At 43.9% G+C, this 20,637-nt stretch overlaps 1 protein-coding gene across 1 annotated transcript in view; it reads left to right on the plus strand.

The window, feature by feature from the left end:
- SPIDR (scaffold protein involved in DNA repair) overlaps positions 1–20,637 on the plus strand; it is a 761,161-nt gene that overhangs the window by 337,562 nt on the left and 402,962 nt on the right. The gene's annotated exons all lie outside the window — the stretch shown is intronic.

Genomic DNA, 20,637 nt, shown 5'->3' on the forward strand with positions numbered 1-20,637 from the left:
TCATATATATTCTTGATCAAGTGTTGTGCCTAGCCGAGTGGAAAGAATAGTCCCGTTCGTTAGAATGATGACATCTCCAGACGTCATAAACCTCTTCAGAGTGCAAAAGGGGCTGAAGCTTGGGAGGAGGCCGTTTAGTCGTTGAAGTGGTGTCAACCGTAAAGTCCGCCGCGGAGTTGTAGTTGCCACAAACCACTAAGGAGCCTTTTCTGACGGAAGCGATTTTGCGGAATAAATTCTTCAAAAAGCGAATTTGACGGGAGTTAGGTGCATAAAGAGTGACTACAGTGAAGGGCTTATTGTTAAGTTCCCCAATCAAGATCAGATAGCGTCCTTCAGGGTCAACATGGGTAGTCTGCACCTTCAAGGCCACCGTATCTCTGACAGCGATAAGGACTCTGCATTTCTTGGCCGGGAAAAAAACAAATGGGGGAATTGTCTGTGACCAAAGCGAGGGGCGCCCGAGGAAGCAAAATGAGTCTCTTGCAAACAGAGGACATCAGCCTGAAGCTTCAATGCTTTCCTCCAGACCGAGGCCCTCTTAGCTGGATGATTTAGGCCATAAACATTTAAAGACAAGATTTTGAAAACCGTGGGTGAAATTTAGGATGAAACGGACAGTACCTCACCAGGGGACCCTGGGCCCACGGAAGATGCATGATGACACTCGGGCATAAACGAGACAACTCCTCCAGCGGAGAATGGTGAAGATCGACATCCTCTTGTCAAGGTCGGACCGTCAAACAGGGAATCCAAAACCAGGAAAAAAAGAAAAAAGGAACAAACATCACAAAAAAAAAAATCCTGTAAAAAGGTAGATCCGAACACGAATCCGAGGGCAGAGCAACTGCCCAATTATACTGAGGAGGGGAAAAATCGTGCACTATGCGCTCCATAATGCTACAAAGACAGGTTAAACGTTGCACATGACGTTAAAGGGGTAACTAGGCCGATTGCTTCTTGCTTTTATGCTTACGGGACACCGTTTGCCACTCATCTTGGGTATTTAACTTTGCAGAGGGAGAGGAGGAGGAACCTTCTTTAGTTTGCTCCGGTAAATTATCCAAGGCACGGAGAAATTTTAGTCCATCTTCTAGACTGGTGATCACTGTAGTTTCCCCCTCGAGTGATAGAAAGCTTTGTCGGGAATCCCCTAGCGGTAAGGGATGTCATGATTACGAAGGGCCTTCGTCACAGAGAGCAGTGATTTTCTCATTTGCCCCCCCCCCCCATTTCTCCTACTTCAGCTTTAAGAGAAGACATGCACTTCATCATGTCAGTGTGCAGCGAACTTCTTAGTGGAACCAGCATGTCCTTTAATGTAGTATCAGACAGTGGCTTATTAGAAGTAGGGAACTCATTGATGCATTCAGTCAATTCCCTAGTGTCCTCCATCGAGTCCAGGCCAGGGCTTACCTTCTGTGCCTCCAGTGCCAGCCGCGGCTTTGATTTAGCTGGACTACAGGAAAGTGGTGTGGACGCACCTGGAGGCTGCCGTACAGAGCCCTCGAGCAAGCCAGGGCTTGATGCGGCTGAGTGAGAGCCGCCGGAGAAAGAGGGAGATCCGTGCAGGTTGCTGGCGCCATGTTTAGAACCACAGCGGTCCGACGGCAGGAAGAAGTCCGGCAGTTTATTTGGCTGGACAGCTTCTTTTCTCTTGCGGGTCATCTCCGATTGAGGACCAGGAACCACGGCAGGAGATGAGTGGCTTCAGGGCGTTCGAGGGTACCCCCTTCTGCAGAAGTTTGAGCTGCTGGAGCGGAGCAAGGGAATCAAGCTGCCATAGCATTGCGCGGTAGCCACGCCCCCCCCCCCATTGCACAGTGATTTTTATTATTATTATTTACTAGTAATGGCGGCGATTTTTATCGTAACTGTGACATTGCGGCGGACATATCAGACACTTTGGATGGGAGATCCCTCCTGCAGACATCATTTGACGATAGCTGGGAAGTGGTTAAAAAACATTGAGAAACACAATCTGAATCTGGAGAAAGTGTGAATAGTAAAGCCTGGTACACACTAGCAGTTCTTTTTCGTTCAACCCAGCGGTCTGAAGGAAAAAACTGAAGCGCTTGTGAGGAGCCTGCTGCACCAACTATCCAATATTAGTGCAGCAATCTCCCCCACTAAGCTATTGTGTTTTGACATCTGACATTTCTGGGTGACTCAAGCAGCAGCTTCTCTGGAAACTCCTCCCTACTTTCTGGAAACATGGAGAAGGTTCCAGAAGCAGTTAGAAGGAGATAGCTTGAGGTCAGGGCCCTGACAAATCCCCAACAGAAGGGTTGGCATTGGGAAGGCCCAGCAGGGGCAGTGTGGAGCTTGGGTGGAAGATGGTGATGGAGTGTTAGGCTGTCAGAGGCCTTTGAGAGTAACTAGTTTGGGGGGGGTGTGAACTCAGGCCTGGCCCCCGGGTGCAGAAGGGACCCCTCCTCATGACACACAGAGGGATCCTGACCGGGAGGCACGGAAGCAAGGAAAGGGCAGCGGGAGAATACTGCCGGGCAAATCTCCAGGGAGGAAGACAGCCATGTGGGCTGGTGAGTGTTGCAGTCAGAGGACTTGGAGGCATGCCTGAAGGGACTGGGTGCAAGCAGTCTGGGATGGATGCAGAGTCGGTCTGGGAGGACAATGCAGAAGTAGCCAGAAGGGCTAGTGAAAGGAGCAGCTGCAGCCAGGCGGGCTGGCAGTGCCTGAAGAGGTGGTACTAGGAGCAGTAGCCACAGTATGTAATGGCAATAAATAAATGTATTTCATTTTTAATATTTAAAAATAAAAATTACTTTTTTTTACATACTGTGACCAGAGCAATACAGTATAGCCAGAGTAACACTGTACCACTCTGGGTAGTTGATCAGGATTTATTTATTTCTTTATTTTCTAACATACTGTGTTTGCTTTATAGCAGTGAATTTCACTCTTATAAGCAAATACTTTTACTGCATGGCAATGTGTAGATACTGTGTATTGCTGTGATTGGCCACAGCTAATCACATGGTACAAATGGGCTTTAAAGGAGTTCTCTAAGCTAAAACTTTTAACCCCCGCTGTGCCCGGGCTGTAAAACTATACAAAATAAACTTTCACCTACCTGCCTACGATCCCCCGTTGTTCCGATATCGCCGTCCCGTTCTCCGGTCCCGGTCTGTTCCACTTCCTGCGGGTCGGTGACTCACAGTGCGCTCAGCCTATCAGCGGCCGCAGCAATGTCCCGTCGCGGCCGCTGATAGGCTGAGCGCACTGTGAGTCACCGACCCGCAGGAAGTGGAACAGACCGGGACCGGAGAACGGGACGGCGATATCGGAACAACGGGGGATCGTAGGCAGGTAAGTGAAAGTTTATTTTGTATAGTTTTATAGCCCGGGCACAGCGGGGGTTAAAAGTTTTAGCTTGGAGAACTCCTTTAATTGACCATGTTTTTGTACCATGTGATCAATATCGGCCGCAAAAATCGGCATCATATATCGGCCATCGGCCGCCCCGATTTCTAAATATCGGCATCGGCCAGAGAAAAACCCATATCGGTCGACCTCTAGTTCCTATGGCCTTTGGCTATACACACTCTTGTAAAGGGCTTATGTTAATCAACCACTTCAACCTCCTGTGTCTCCATGAGATCTTAAATCTAGTGCTTTTGGTTCCTAAAAGACATCTCTTAGAACCAATTTGGGATATCACCAACATAGAGACCTTTTTGGTTACTGTTACCTCAGTCAGGCATTTCTTCAAGTTTCTTCTAAAGAATCCTGTCTTACCCTACACAAAGACAAAGTGGTCCTGAAATCCAGACCCTCCTGCCTTCCCAGGGTGATCTCTTTAACCATAATAAGGATATTTTCCTCCCTTTCCTCTATCCAGCCCTGAAGCTCACCAATATTTCACTCCATAGTCTGGATGTGGTCAGAGCTGTTGGGGTTTACCTAGCTGCAACATCTTCCTTTCAAAAAACTGATTCTTTTTGTGTCCTTCCTGAGAGTCCCAAGAAGGGTCACTCTGTTTCCTCTACCATCATAGATATGTGGCTTAAGCAGCTCTTTTCCAGAGCTTTTACCCTCCACTGCAAGGCTTTCACCGATCACCACTTGGTCTTCTGTTGTCCTGTACTGTATACCAAGATATGGAATTTAAAGGTAAATCAAAATTCCCATTTTTTTGGCCAGGAATAGTTGTTGGTAAATGCAGTTAATGTTATCATCAGTGTTTAAGTGTATGTCATTCTATAAACGTACAGAGGATTCACATCATGAGGCGGATGATAAAACAGTCAAATAGCTGAAAACATTTTTTTTTTCTTCTAATGAGCAGGGACTGAACACTTCCACTTTGCTTTCATCATATGTTAAAACTGCACTTTTGTTATTGATAGTGGAATTTTCCTTTCCAAAAAAGGATAGTTGTTTAAATTTCATAGGAATCAGAGTCGATGGGATTGGTTTAGATTCAGTAACATTCCTTTTGTTGTATGCTCCATGTAATAGCTTCAAGCTAAAACATTATAATGTCTTCCAACTGTTTTGTATTGCTTACAATTTTTTTTGCACATTGAGGAATATATCCAGCTGTTAAGTGGAAGATTCCCTCCAAGTGCTTGTTTTTAGATTTGACCTTGAGATTTTCATGCAGATTAGTGTTCTCAAACTAGCCATAGATATTATAGCCCTGGTGTATGGAAAATGTGCTAAATGTAATAATGCTCAAAGCAACCAATCAATTTCTTTAATTGTGAATTAAGTTTCTTTTAGAAGGCCTTGTGATTTGGGGCATTAAAGCCCCATTGGGCAAAATATGACAATCCATCCACTGCCTCACACCCCATTATAAGTCATGCTACAAGTTTTCTACCTTTTTTATGCCTGTTGAAGAAAGGCCTGCTCAAAAGAGGAATCAAAAATACAAATGTACATATACACATAGATGGCTGCAGCATCCATCTAATGCAGCTGTCCCCCAATGGCTCTTCACGGAGAGCGAAGCAATCAAAGATCACGGATTGCTCAGTTTTAGGGTCTACTATAAGCACAAAGCAGTGACAGTCCCTGCTCTGTGCCTTGCCCCTCAGTGCTCACTGGAGTGTCAGACTATGGAGGTGATGAGAGTGGCTAGTTTAGGCTCTCAGTGGCACCCTGATGCCCCGTACACACCATCACTTTATGTGATGAAAAAAAAAAAAATTCTGTGAAGTAAAAAATTACGTTTTTGAAACTTCAACTTTCAAAGACGAAGTTGCCTACACACCATCGTTTTTCTCACAATGTTCTAGCAAAGCGAGGTTACGTTCTCACCACTTTTTCCATTGAAGCTCGCTTCATAAGTAGCTTCTGGGCATGCGCGGGTGAAAAAACGTCGTTTTAAACGACGTTTTTTGCTACACACGGTCAATTTCTGTGAAGTAAAAAATGACGTTTTGAAAAACGACACATAAAATTGAAGCATGCTTCAATTTTTTTTGGTCGTTTTTACAAGACATAAAATGACGTTTTCCCCCACACACGGTCAATTAAAGTGACGTTTTTAAAAACGTTGTTTTTTTTCATCACCTAAAGTGATGGTGTGTACGGGGCATGAGAGGCTTAACCAGCTGCCGGTCAAGTATCTGGGTGATTCTGACATTGTCTAGATCCCTGCAGAGTCTGTGAGGTCAGCTGACAGCTGAATCTAGGGTCACAGGAGTGCAGAGCCAAGTGCATTATTGTGACCTACAGAAGTAGTATGGCCAAAAGATCGTGGCCATAATTCCCCTTTAAGTCAGGTCCATTGCTGTCATCATTACTGTGTGCAGATAACCACTAATACAGTGCTGCAGATGCACCCAGAACCACATTTTTTTTGTGACATCACCCCCCTTCTGAAGCCTGAGGGAATCCTGCTGATGGATAACAAGTGTCTGCCATGTAGTAAGTGATGTGAAAACCAAAAGAATGGATTCAGATAAGTAAAAAGGGCATTCCAGTGATCAGCTAGGGGGCTGAACTCTATCTTGAAGATGGGCTTTAAAGTGCATTTCTAATGGTAGAGAACACTTTTGCACACATGTTGGGCTGTGAAACAGTGCAACCCTTTTGTGCTTTTGTGAATACACTTTGGGAGGGCATGTTAGAGAGGTTGAGTACCCTTATGCTGCCCCCCAAAAAATGCCAAAACCTCAATCTGAAAAACGATTTACTTCTGAGACTAAAATAGGTTAATTTCATTTGGATCCAGAACATTTGTATCTATAGACTACAAGCTGGAATTGCCAAATTGCCTTCTCTGCCTCCAACCACCTTCGTGTTGTGAAACTTGTCAAAGATTGGCAGGCTTCCACGGTGCTCTGATGCAGCTTCTCTTTCAAGTGTGTCCTAGCCCTTGTCTCAGAAACTGAAAGGTTCCAGGGGTTTTATTCAAACCTGTTCACCGTTTCCAAAGCCAAAGGGTACGTCCTCCTCATAATGGATCTTGATGCACTAAACACATTTATCCAGGTAAAAAATGTCCTTTATTAATCAGTTAGGTCAGGCATTGCTTTCCTCCACCTGGGAGACCTTCTGTCCTCTGTGGATATGAAGAATGCCTACTTGCATGTCTCCATCTTTTTAGCACACCAGTGCCACCTGTATTTTGCAGTAGGCACACAACATTAGCAGTTTGTTGCCCTTTCCTTTGCTCTGTCCCTAGCACTCCGGGTCCTCACCAAAGCCACAGAACTACTTCTGGGCTCTCTCATGCTCGGGCTATAAAGTTCAAGATGTTTGCCGCCTCAAGGCAATTCTATATACCAAATTGAATGCCTGACTGTTGCAATGTGGGACAAGCCCACACAACCTTGCTTGCCCTGACCTGGTGTATCGCAAGTTCAGTGCTAGAGTCAGGAAACCCCCCCCCCCCCCCCACTGGTCTGGAAGGTTTTTAGGGTGGAATAGCTATCTGTTTGGCTGGGGAGGTGTCCTCAATACTCTGTGCTAAGAATTTGTTTGCCCAAGGAAATTTGTCTCCTAATCAATATCCTGGAGCTCAGAGCGATTATCCCTTGAATGCTGGACCTCCTGACTGTGAGGTCTTCTGACCAGGATTCAGTCAAACTATACCACAACAGTGGTTTACAACAACCATCAACGAGAAACCAAAAGTCTTCCGGCTCAAAGAGAAGTAGAACAGATTCTCACTTGGGCAGAACTTCACATTCCAGTCCAGTCTGCCATGCACATCCCAGGATTGAAAAATTGGCAAGCAGACTTTCTCAGCTGCGAGACCATGGATTCTCCCCTGGTTCAGATTTGTTACAAACTACCTTTTGAACCTTTTGGGGGTATTCCTTTGTCAAATCTCACTCATAATGTTACCTTTTTTTGTTATCACTGTTGAGAGGCATGCTTCTGAGTTGGCAGTCTTGGGCCTCATGCACACAAGACATTTTGAGTTTCTCCTCTGTATGCCTTTTTTACTCTTGGCAGGAAAAAGCAGCTATAAAAATACACTTAAAGGCACATAATGCACATACATTTAGGAGCATCAGGCGTGAGTATTAAAGTGTTTCTTTACCCCAGCATTTCAATTTCCTGATGTGTGCCTGCTGTACCATTTACTTGTATGAAAAAGTATCCTGTTCTCTTTGCATTGCTTCCTTTAAATTAAATCCCTGGTGTTCCTGCCAGTCTCTCTGTTTTCCTATTAATAACTGACCACACTACATAGAACACAGCATGGTCAGTTATCTAGCTTTGTTGGGATTTCAGCCTGCCCTCCTCCAATGATCAGATTTGTCCTGACACACCTACCCCTGCACAGCCTTTCACTTGGAAGTTCAACGTATTGCTGCTTCTCCTCCCCCAGCTCTTTATGCAGCTGAGAATAGAGGGAATGTGATATTTTTATAAAAAAACAAGGGGGAAAAAGTATTTATAATTTTTTTTTTTTTTTTTATATATATCTATACACAAAAATGTTTTGCCTTTCATTTCTATTTTAAACTGAATGGGTTGTTTTAAAATGTGATGGTTTACAATATTAATTCATTCTTATCATTGGATTGCATTAACGCCCTAATGCTAGGCTCGTCTAACGTTTTTGCTCAAATGCTCCTCTCCTGAATGCGGTGTTGATGGTTTTGCTTTCAGCCTTTAAATGTTCCTCTTCTAATATGCCTGTAAATGCCTATATGTGCATAGACACATAGGCTAACATGGAGGTTCTTTTACAGGCTGAAGAAAAAAAACTCTCACCTGTAAAAGTGGTGTTTATTAAGCTCAGTGTGCCTCGGACATCTGTTTCTCAGATTTACAAGCCGGCCTCGGCTGATGCTGACTTTGGTCTTAAGGTTTTTCAGGCAACACTGATGGTTTTCATGGGCCTGTTAGTCTTTTGTTTACCATGTTCTTCACCCCTCAGTTGGACTACTTTTGGCAATCCCAAAGTACCTTAATTACTTCATCCTGTGCCCCTTTTGTACTCCAAGAAAAAGATTTTACTGAAAGTTAAAAATCTTCTTTATTGATGACTATTATTATATAGCTTGCCATTATTGGATATTGTCCAGGCCGCAATAGCACATTTCTTCTTTGGGCTAGATGTGACAATCTCAAAATTTATATTAGTCATTCCTAAAAGTGATATTAAATTCTCCTTTTTTTTTTTGGTTAAAAATAAAAAACATGTTATACTTACCTGCTCTGTTTTGTGGTTTTACACAGAGCAACCTGGATCCTCCTCTTCTAGGGTCCATTTTCGTCACTTCTGACCCCTCCCTTCTGACGAGTGCCCCCACAGCAAGCAGCTTGCAATGGGGGCACCTAAGCTGAGCCGCAGACATAGTGCATTTAGACATAGAGCCGTGACTAGGCCCCACCCGCCCCCTCTCCCCATTTGCTCGCAGACTTTTATTGACTGTAGCGGGAGCCAATGGTGCTCTCCTGCAACATCGCTATATCGAAATGGACTCTGCTGCACACAGGTTTTTTATCTTGGGGATGAGCTGAACACCCCTCGGTTCGGTTTGCATCCAGAACATGCGAACGGACCGAAAGTTTGCGCGAACATTAGAACCCTGTTAAAATCTAGGGGACTCGAACGTGAGAAATTAAAGTGCACATTTTAAAGGCTAATTTGCAAGTTATTGTCCTAAAAAGGGTTTGGGGACCGGGTCCTGCCCCAGGGGACATGTATCAATGCAAGTACACGTTTTTAAAACAGATGTTTTTTCAGGAGCAGTGATTTTAACCCCTTCCTTACAGGGCCATTATAAAATTACGCTGGCAGGAACCGCCCCTCCCTTCGGGTGGACGTCATGACATCCTTTTTTCCTGGCGATCTAGGGCGTGCGCGCCGCTGGCACCACTCGTGACCCGGTGCGCGTGCCTGGCGGCCGCAATGACCGCCGGGCACCCGCGATTGCCGGTAATCCACACAGGAGTGTGGATCTGTGTGTGTGTGTGTAAACACACAGATCCACCTCCTGTCAGAGGTGAGGAGACCGATGTGTGTTCCCAGTACAGAGGAACACAGATCGGTCTCCTCCCCTTGTGAGTCCCCCTCCCCATATCCCTGCCCTACAGTAAGAATCACTCCTAGGGAACGTATTAACCCTCCAGCGCCCCCTAGTGTTAACCCATTCCCTGCCAGTCTTATTTACACAGTAATCCGTGCAGTTTTATAGCACTAATCGCTGTATGAATGTGAATGGTCCCAAAAACTTGTCAAAAGTGTTCGATATGTCCGCCGCAATGTCAGTCACAATAAAAATCACACCATCACGCCACCATTACTAGTAAAAAAAAAATGCCATAAATCTATCCCCTATTTTGTAGATGCTATAACTTTTGCGCAAACCAATCAATATACGCTTATTGAGATATTTTTTTTTTTTACCAAAAATATGTAAAATACGTATCGGTCTAAGCTGAGGAAAAAAATGTTTTTTTTTTTTTAATTGTGATATTTATTAAGTCAAAAAGTAAAAAATATTGTGTTTTTTTTTAAAAAAAATTCGCTCTTCTTTTGTTTATAGCGCAAAAAATAAAAACCGCATAGATCAAATTACCACCAAACGAAAGCTCTATTTGTGGGGGGAAAAACATAAAGATTTAATTTGGGTACAGTGTTGCATGACTGTGCAATTGTCATTCAAAGTGCAAAAGCGCTGAAAACGAAAAATTGGTCTGGGCAGGAAGGGGGTGAAAATGCCCTGTATGGAAGTGGTTAATGATGCTTAACTACATAACGACCAGCCGCTGCAGTTCTAGGGCGGCAGGTCGGCTCTCCTGTGCGAGAGCACATAGTATAACGTCGGCTCTCCTAGCGGCCACTAGGGGCGCTCCTGACTCCCGTGCGCGTGCCCGCCGCTCGTTACAGAGCGGGGACCGGGAGCTGCGTGTGTAAACACACAGCTTCCAGTCCTGTCAGGGGGGAAATGCCTGACCGTCTGTTCATACAATATATGAACAGCGATCCGTCATTTCCCCTAGTGAGTCCACCCCCCCCTACAGTTAGAACACACCCAGGGAACATACTTGACCCCTTCCCCGCTCCCTAGTGTTAACCCCTTCCCTGACAGTGGCATTCTTATAGTAATCAATGCATTTTTATAGCACTGATCGCTATAAAAATGCCAATGGTCCCAAAAATGTGTCAAAAGTGTCCGAAGTGTCCACCATAATGTCGCAGTACCGAAAAAAAATCACTGATCGCCGCCATTACTAGTAAAAAAAAAAATATTAATAAAAATGCCATAAAGCTACCCCCTATTTTGTAAACGCTATAACTTTTGCGCAAACCAATCAATAAACGCTTATTGCGATTTTTTTTTAACAAAAAATATGTAGAAGAGGAAATCATTTTTTTTATATATTTTTGGGGGATATTTATTATGGTAAAAAGTAAAAAAAAAAAAAATTGTCGCTCTATTTTTGTTTATAGCGCAAAAACTAAAAACTGCAGAGGTGATCAAATACCACCAAAAGAAAGCTCTATTTGTGGGGGAAAAAAGGACGCCAATTTTGTTTGGGAGCCACGTCGCACGACCGCGCAATTGTCAGTTAAAGCAACGCAGTGTCTATAGTATGCCTGTGAAGTATGCCTGTGAAGTGGCGCATTTCTCCCGTGTTTCGAACAGTCCCTGCACAAAATGAAATTTCTAAAGGAATAAAAGTCATTCAAAACTGCTTGCGATTGTAATGTAATGTCGGGTCCCGGCAATATGGATGAAAATTAAGAAAAACTGCATGGGGTACCCCCCCCCCCCCAGCCCATTACCAGACCCTTTGGGTCTTGTATGGATATTAAGGAGAACCCCAAACCCAAATTTAAAAAATAAAAGGCGTGGGGCCCCCAGGCCCTATATACTCTGAACAGCAGTATACAGGCGGTCCAAATAAGACGGGGACTGTAGGTTTGTTAAGTTGAATCTGTTTGTAATTTGGAACAGATACATTTTGTAAGTGTAGCTCCAGCCAAAAAATATATTTTTAAGCTTTTTGGATATTATAAGGAAGGGTTATCATCACCCCTGTAACATTTGTTTTGCTGTCTGTGCCCCTGTTCAGAAGATTTCACCTCACTTTCTGTCCCAATGACAATTGGATTTAGAAAATTTGTTTTTTTTAGGGAAACAAGGATTGGTGATAAAGCATCAGTGGAGACATCTTTTTCCCATAACTCTTACAGGAGAAAATTTCCCTTCCCAGGGGTAGATTTCCTCTAGCTTCCTGTTGTCTCCCTCTGTAAGTAGGAGTCGTTTGTAAGTTGGATGTTTTGAAAGTAGGGGACCACCTGTATATACTATATGGCCTGCCCTTTATACTCTTTCACAGTTACTCTTGGTGGGTGCTGGAACTTGCCCTGCTGTGAAATATATCAAGAATTGTAATTACATGCCCCTGTTGAACAGGGGCAGAAAAATTGGGCCTTTGGTGGTGCCACAACACTGCAACCCCTCACAGATACTCTAGGTGAGCGCAGGAACGAGCCCTGCTGCAAAATATTACAGCAACAATTGTAATTACAATCCCCTGTTAAACGGGCAGAAAACGTGTGCCTTAGGTGGTGGTGACACAACACTGTAAAGCCTCACAGATTCTCTAGTTGAGCGCAGGAACAAGCCCTGCTGAAAATATTACAGCAAAGATTGTAATTACAATCCCCTGTTAAACAGGGGCGGAAACATTGGGCTTTAGCCACTGTTGGTGGTGCCCAGAACCAAAAATGTTCTTAGAAGCTATCAACATGAACATTGAGGAGGAATAGGATAGTCACTCAGCATAGCAGGATAGTCACTCAGCATCACCATAGGTCTTCAAGGGATCTCATTTAAAAAAAATAATCGGTAACATCAGCATCAGGTGCTTGGTAGCTGGTGATCCAAGACTGATTCATTTTTATGAACGTGAAGTGATCAACCGAGTCTGTGGACAGGCGCACTCTGTGATCAGTTATAAAGCCTCCAGCTCCTCCTGAATGTGTGTTCCGAAAGAATGCTGGATGCAGGACAGGCCAGTAGCTCAATTGCATACTGTGCAAGCTCTGGCCAGTGATCCATCCTCAAGACCCAGTAAGCCAGTGGATTTTCGGTTGGAAAGGTCTCCAAGTCTGATCTTGCCCCTAGGTATTCCTGCACCATGTAAATCAGACACTGGTGCTGATTGCTTTAGCCAATCAGACCTTTGGACTAAAAAATTGTCTGAACGCATCGGTCAGACGGCCACCTTCTCCACCGCTCTTTCTGTGACTGACCGAAGCCTTAGCAACACGTTGTTTAGGAGGACCAGGAAATGGTAACCTCCCAGGCTCTGGAAATGCATTGCACAAACCTTTCTGCAAGGCTTCCCGAAGATGTTTCATCCTCTGCTCCCTCTGCGAAAGCTGGATAAGTTCCGGAACCTTACCCTAGTAATGTGGATAAAAAAGGGTTGCCAGCCAGTACTGATCCCTCTCCTTGATACCGAGAATCCGAGGGTCCTTTCGCAGGCTTTGCAGGATCAGGGAGGCCATGCAGCGTAGGTTTGCTGAGGCATTCGGTCCGGAGTCCTCTGGGTCAATAAGGACAACATGATCTGCAGCCACCTCCTCCCAGCCACGTACAAGTCCATGGGTTTCTGAGGACTGAATATGATCTTTTGAAGACTGATGCTGAGTGCTGGGCTCCACCTCCATGCTGACACAATCCTCATCCTCCTCCTCTTCCTGTGAGATTGGCGAGCCCGCAGGAATACTGCCTGGATAAAGGGGGCCTTGAGAGATAAGGAAGTCCTCTTCTTCCTCCCTCTGTTCTGCCTCAAGTGCCCTGTCCATTATTCCACGCAGCATGTGCTCCAACAGGTAGACAAGAGGGACAGTATCACTGATGCATGCACTCACTGCTCACCATCCTGGTGGCCTCCTCAAATGGTGACAGGACAGTGCAAGCATTCTTGATGATTACCCTCTGGCGTGGCGAATAAAAGTCAAGCTCCCCTGACTATGTCCTGGTGCCATACTCGCACAGGTACTCTTTGATGGCCCTCTGCTGCGTGTGCAGCCGCTGCAGCATTGCCAATTTTGAGTTCCACCTGGTGGGCATGTCACAGATGAGGCGGTTCTTGGGCAGGTTGCATTCCTTTTGGAGGTCAGCCAGCCGAGCACATTCATTATATGACCAGCGGAAATACCCACAGACTTTCCTGGCCTGCCTCAGGAGATCCTGTTAGCCCGGTACCTGCACAAGAACCGCTGCACCACCAAATTAAGGACATGAGCCAAACAGGGCACATGGGTCAAGTGTCCCTGTCGGAGGGCGGAGAGGAGGTTGGTGCCATTGAAGCAAACAACCATTCCTGGCTGAAGCTGTGGTGGCGTCAACCACCACTGAGCCTGCCCCTGCAGAGCTGATGGAATCTCTGCCCCAGTGTGGCTCCTGTCCCCTAAGCAGACCAACTCGAGCACTGCATGGCATCTTTTTGCCCGAGTGCTTGCGTAGCCCCTAGAACACCTACGCAGCACCGCTGGTTCAGAGGACAAATCTGCACAGGAAGAGGCCATAGAGGAGGAAGAAGAGGAGGGGGTGGAGGAGAGAGATGTGGCAGAATCACTACTACCAGCATTTTGGAGGCGTGCTGGTGGAACAAGCTGCAACAATACTGCACCCTGTCCTGCATCCTTCCCAGCTGCCAGCAGAGTTACCCAGTGCACCATGAAAGAAAGATAACGTCCCTGTCTGCTTGACCATGAGTCAGCGGTAATATGCACCTTACCGCTGACCACCCTGTTCAACAAGGCCAAAACATTGTCTTCCACATGCCGGTAGAGAGCCGGAATGGCCTTCCGAGGAAAAAAAATGGCGTTTGGGAGCATGCCACTGAGGGCACCGCACATTTCACAAATTCTCGAAAGGGGGCAGAGTCTACCAGCTGAATAGGCAGCAGTTGGAGTGCTAGCAATTTAGCCAAGCTAGCATTCAGCCGCTGGGCATGTGGATGGGACCAAATTTCTTTCGACCGTTTAGCAACTGGGGTAGGGGAAATTTGCCTGCTACAATTGGATTTAGGTGTACCGATGGCATATTGCCCGCATGTTCTTGGGACACCGAATTCTACGCCTTCATTCCTCTCAGTGCAGGTTTCTGAGAGGACTGCATGGGATCTCGACATATGTCTGGTCAAGCATGTGGTGCCCAAGCGGCTGCTGTTTTGGCCACGCTTCAGACATATGTTGCAAACAGCAATGGTGCGATCTGCTACACACGTCTCAAAAAATGCCCACACCAAAGAACTTTTGGAAAAACGTGCAAAGTCAGCATCGCCCTGCACATACGGAGCTCTGCAGTGTGATGCAGTCGGTTAGCTGCCCTTAAGCTGGCCCCTGGAGGGCATCCTGCCTCGTTGGAGATGTGCCTCCTCCTCTCTCCTATCAGGCACCCACATAGTCAGTGACCTCATATTCCCCTCCCTCCTCGCCACTGGAGCAAACCTGGCAGTATGCTGCAGCTGGTGGAACATGACTGCCAGTTTCTTGTCCTTCTTGGACACCCCCTCTTTGGGCTCACGTTACTGCCTTTGTCCTCAACCTGGGTACCATCTTATGCACTGCAGCTCACTGAGTCGCACATACTCCAGGAATGGCCTACAGTCAGGTATAGGCTTAGCTAGACCAACTATATTTATATCTATATATATATATATATATATATATATATATATATATATATATATATATATATATAATCTATATATATAATATATTCTCTATAGATATAGATATGTATAAATAAAATGCACTGCAGCTAGCTGAATCAACTGCCTGCCTGAAGTCTATTAGAAACAGTACACCAGGAACGGTCTGCAGTGAGATCTAGCTAAACTGGATACAGTGAGATAAGAAAGGTATGATATCAAAGATTTATGCTAGACTGCTTAGTGCCACGCACAATGCTTCTACACTTCCATGCAGAAAGGGGTGGGAAAAAGATTTAGGCCCCATAGACGGGGAAACTTGGGAACTGTGCCTTACTTCTGCCCCATTGGTCTCAATTTCTGCGTCCCGCAGACTTTCTCATTTATTTTTGCTACATAGTGTACAGGACGCCAGTCCACCTACATAAATGGGGATGTCGGGATACATCACTGTGTCCAAAGTGTTGCATACATGAAGGGGACCTACTGCATATGATGTGGAAGTGCCCAAAACTTTTCCGGTATTGGAATTATGTTCTTATTACCATCTCATAGGCGTACCAATTACCGGTACCACACGACCCAATTGTGTCTGCTTGGTGCACTGGAGATAACCTTGCTCTCACCTAATGGCCACACGGCAATAATCTGTCTTCTATATATAGCCCGGAAGGTGATTACGAGGCTTTGGATATCTCCTAGGGTGCCAACGGGGGGACAGTGGGTGGAAATGGTCAACAGTCTACTGATACGTGAGAAACTCACTTATCAACATAGGAACGCCCTAAAAAAAATTTACTCGATGTGGCAGTCGTGGCTTGACACTCCCGGTTTGGGTCTTACACAACTAGTCAAAGATAGACTTTTGCAAGTGTAAGGTAACGGCTTTTCATAATATGTCTCTGACGAACCATGTTTTTTTTTTTTACGTGGTGTGTATCATGGAAAGGTATTCAAGACATAGTGGAGAGGAATGTCATCTACTCTCATTAGAGAGATGGTTGTATGCTCTTTTATTTTTTTTTATTTTCTTATTGTTTAAGTTGTTGTTCCTCCTTTTAGTACTTCTTGATACTGTAGGACCATTGGTCCAGCCTCTTGCACTTTGATACTATAATATACTGTGCAGCACTGGTTACTAACTTACCGTTTATGTGCAGGTAGATACCTCATCCCGAATGACTGTTTCTAAAACCCAAGACTTATATATATATATATATATATATATATATATATATATATATATATATATATATATATATATATATATATATATATATATATATTATACACACACACACAAAGCCGGGATGTATATATGTATATGCAGTGAGATCAAGCTAAACTCTATACAGTGTGTGTGTGTGTGTTATATATATATATATATATATATATATATATATATATATATATATATATATATATATATATATATATATATATATAATTCTAATACACTGCAGCTAACTGAATCGCCTGACTGCTTAAACTAAATGAAATGACTCTCTCTCTCTCTTTATCTATCTATCTCTCTCTCCGCCAGGTACACATTACAGAAGGCCGACGTGCAGGCAGCCTTATATAGTTTGGGGTGTGTACTTAACCCCCTGAGCCATAATTGACCAAAGGCACCCTGACGGCGCTGATATTGACCAAAGCATGTTTGGCCATTCATCAGCCAGCAATGCACTGCGATGATGCAGTGCATCATGGGCCATGACGCGCCGCTCGAATTTGTCGCGAACGGCCCATAATGTTTGATCTTCGTTTAGCTCATCCCTAATCTTAATGCATTAAAGCGGTAGTAAACCCGCTGACCTTTTTTTTTTTTTATAACCCTGTAAAGCAAAAGGCATAATGAGCTAGTATGCACCGCATACTAGCTCATTATGAAATACTTGCCTTAGAACGAAGCATTGGTAACTTACCTGGTCTACGCCAAGGGAGATGACATCTTGCCTCGGCGTGTCTTCCGGGTATCGCGGCTCCAGCGCTCTGAGTGGCTGGAGCCGCAATATCACTCCCATTCATGCGCGTGGGAGACTTCTTTCCGGCAAGGTCTGGCAGGGGAAAGATTTAGGGACTTTTTATTTTTTTTATTATTTTTACTAGTAATGGCGGCGATCTGCAATTTTTAGTGGGACTTTGACATTGCCCCGGACAAATCTGGCCCTAAGTGACACTCTTTGGTGACCAGTGACACCAATACATTGATCAGTGCTATAAACATTATGCCCTCATCACTGTATAAATGGCACTGACAGGGAAGGGGTTAACACTAGTGGTGATCACTCGTGCCCACAAAAGCCAGTGCACGAACTGATATACCAATACGTCGCTTCGCACAGCCGAGCCAACTTGCCGCAGTATAACTGTGACGGCTGGTCGCCAGCTGGCTAAAGAATAACTAAAGGCAAACTTTTATTTTTTTGGAAATTCATTAGAACACCTGTCAGTTTTTATTGCTGTCTGTTTCCCCGTTGGGGTGAATCATCCTTTCTATTTGTCATGTTTACTATTATCACTAAAAGCAAAAGTAAATAAAAAAAATGTTTGCGTTGTCCCAATAAAAGTAATACAGGGCAAATCTTTCAATGGGGACACTAGTTCTGGTGCCCCTAAAAGATGACCTTAGTTTGCATGGATTTCCTCTCACTTCCTGTTTGGCTATGGGACAGGGAGCACAGATATTGTCCCAGTGGGACAAAAATGGCAAAAAAAAACTTACTGGGATTTTTTAGACTTTTTTTTGTGCTGATGCTTCATCTTTTTTAGATCTGTTTTCTCAATCCTTTTGTTCTTTGCGTGGGGTTTTGGGATCTGCACATGAAAAGCATTTTGAGTAGATTTTGGGCACAGTGGCTAAAATGTTAATTGACCATAACAGATTAGTATAGACTTCTGTTTCCAGCAATGTTCGTTTTCATTTCAGTTCTGTTGAAAAGGCTTACTGTATTCAGATTTGTTCAATCTATTTTTTTTTCTATTGCAATATTAATATTTTTATCAAGTGAATTGAAGAAAAAGAATGCTGCCTGCCCAGAGTCCAAATAATTGCAACATAAACATGCATTTGTCATCATTAAACTGAACTAGGAAGGCTAGCCTTGACATTTTCCGTGTCCAGTTGGTCAGTTCCAGTATCCTAGTTGGAGTGCTTTGTACTGAGACTCGCCTAATTACAAGGTTGTAAAGGTAAACTAGGAACACAAGGAGGATATGGAAAAGGGGGAAGACGATAGCTGGGAGATGACAGGGTGCAGTTTTCCTTCTGGGCTTAAATTCAAACACTATAAGTGCCTGAAGGTAGCTTAGGGTAGCCAGATCCAGGGTAGGTAATATATAACAGGGCTTTAAGATTTTTTTTATTGGGAATCGGTAAGAATGCTACAGTTTTCAGTTTTTCGGGTAACTCGTTCATACACCCTTAACTTCAGCTTGATAATCTCCAGGCTTTTTCCATGCTTTAGCAATGGACTGTTAAGTTGCATTAGATGGAAGAGTATCCAGTATTTGTTTTGTGACCGTGTATACCACGACTAAGTGGCGCACTAGAGTCTTTAGGAAAGGAAAGGTAAGGCTGAAAATGCTTGTCCAAAATTAAATCTGGCTCTTCCAGGACCACCAGACACTAAAAACAACCCCTTTCTGACCACAGCCACTTGGTCTCTCTCTTTTTTTTTTTTTTTTTTTAATGACTGTTAATGGAAAATGTGCAGAGTATGCATTTAGAATGTGCTTGATGTGTATTTTGAGGAGTTTCTACTGCAGCAATTTTATAAAACTTTGGACATGCTATAGAAGTCATTGGAGACTGAAGACATGCTATAGGAGATGTCATAGCCTGGAAGCATATTAAATGAGGCTGCTAGAAATCACTACTATAATGGGCATTTTGGAAACAAAGATTAGTTTCTGCAATTGTTCTGGCAATTGTCTTGTATTTTCAAGAAAGGTATTATTTACAAGATTCAGAGAGGATCAACAAAAGGACATAATGTTTATATTGAAGACCTATGGAGGAATAGGGTCACCATATTTCAGAAAGACCATTTTTTCTTTTTCTTTTTTTTACAATTTTGAGGGGTGGGCTGGAGGTGGATGCCTATTGCTACTTACACCCATATCATTTATGCTGTATGTGTTGATGCTTTCCATTATGCTTACAGTGATTTTCTTTTCTTTTTTAAAACATTGTCTACTGCACACATATGTCATCTCATACCATTGCAAATTCCCTACTCAGTTGGCAAAATAATTGTAGATTTAGGGCATCCTTTGGCTTTCTCCAAAAGCAAATCTTTCTGTAGGAAATGGGGTGAACGGTGATTCACCATACCACTGTGTGATTTTCATCTACTTAGAGTTCCATACTTTGTGCTCCAGGTTGTGCACCTTTCTGTGTTGTCCTTGGATGTAAGTAGATTCCAAACGTCAGTCCTGCCATAGATTTCAGCTTTCTAAAATGTATAATATACTGTACAGTTTTTCTGAGACTGGGCCACAGAGGTGCATTTGTGGCATTCACCATCTATGTAGCTATAAGAGCCTGCTCACACCAGGTATGGTAGGACTGCGCTGGGCAAGACTGGGCAAAATGCCTGACCTACTTGAACCTGGCCAGTTCACTCCACCACATTGCAATGGTGTGTGCTGAAATAAAGTTCTGCGTTGCTATACTTGATTTTAGCACAATGCAATACATTGCAATCACCGCCTTGCATCGTGCTGCAGCTAATAATAAAAGGTCACTGTGACATTTAAAAAGATTGCTTAAAAAATCTTCGGCACTGCTTTCATCCTACAGTGCACCAGCGGATGCTTTCTATTGCAGCCAGTGGTGTGAACCAGCCCTGATGCCCGCGTACACACAACAGTTTTTCGAGCTAAAAAAAAAATGACGTTTTTTCTTAATGTCATTAAAAACGTTTTTCGGGTTCTAAAAAATGGGCAAAAAAAAATTTGAACATGCTCAATTTTTTCATAACGTTTTTAAGGTTCTAAAAAATGGTCGTGTGTGGGCTTTAACGACGTGAAAAATCTGCGCATGCTCAGAAGCAAGTTATGAGACGGAAACGCTTGTTCTGGTAAAACTACTGTTCGTAATGGAGTAAGCACATTCATCATGCAACAGACAGAAAAGCGTGAATCGTCTTTTATTAACACGAAAACAGCTAAAGCAGCCCAAAGGGTGGCGTCATCCGAATGGAATTTCCCCTTTATACTGCCGTTGTACGTGTTGTACGTCACCGCGCTTTGCTAGAGCATTTTGTTTCACAATCGTGTGTAAAAAATCGGGTTTAAAAAAACGTTGTTTTTTCTAGACCCTTAAAAACATCATTTTTTTAGAACCCGAAAAACGGTTGTGTGTACGTGGCATAAGGCTTCATGTACATGGGACGTTTTTGCAACCTCTCCTGAACGATTAAACTTGACAGATAGTAACCCACGTTTAAAACGTCTGTTTAGCCACGTTTACATGCCGAGGTTAGCATAGTTTTGCGTTTAGAAGCGTTTAAA

Source organism: Rana temporaria, chromosome 5, assembly GCF_905171775.1.
Source record: "Rana temporaria chromosome 5, aRanTem1.1, whole genome shotgun sequence".
NCBI classification, from domain to species: Eukaryota; Metazoa; Chordata; class Amphibia; order Anura; family Ranidae; genus Rana; species Rana temporaria.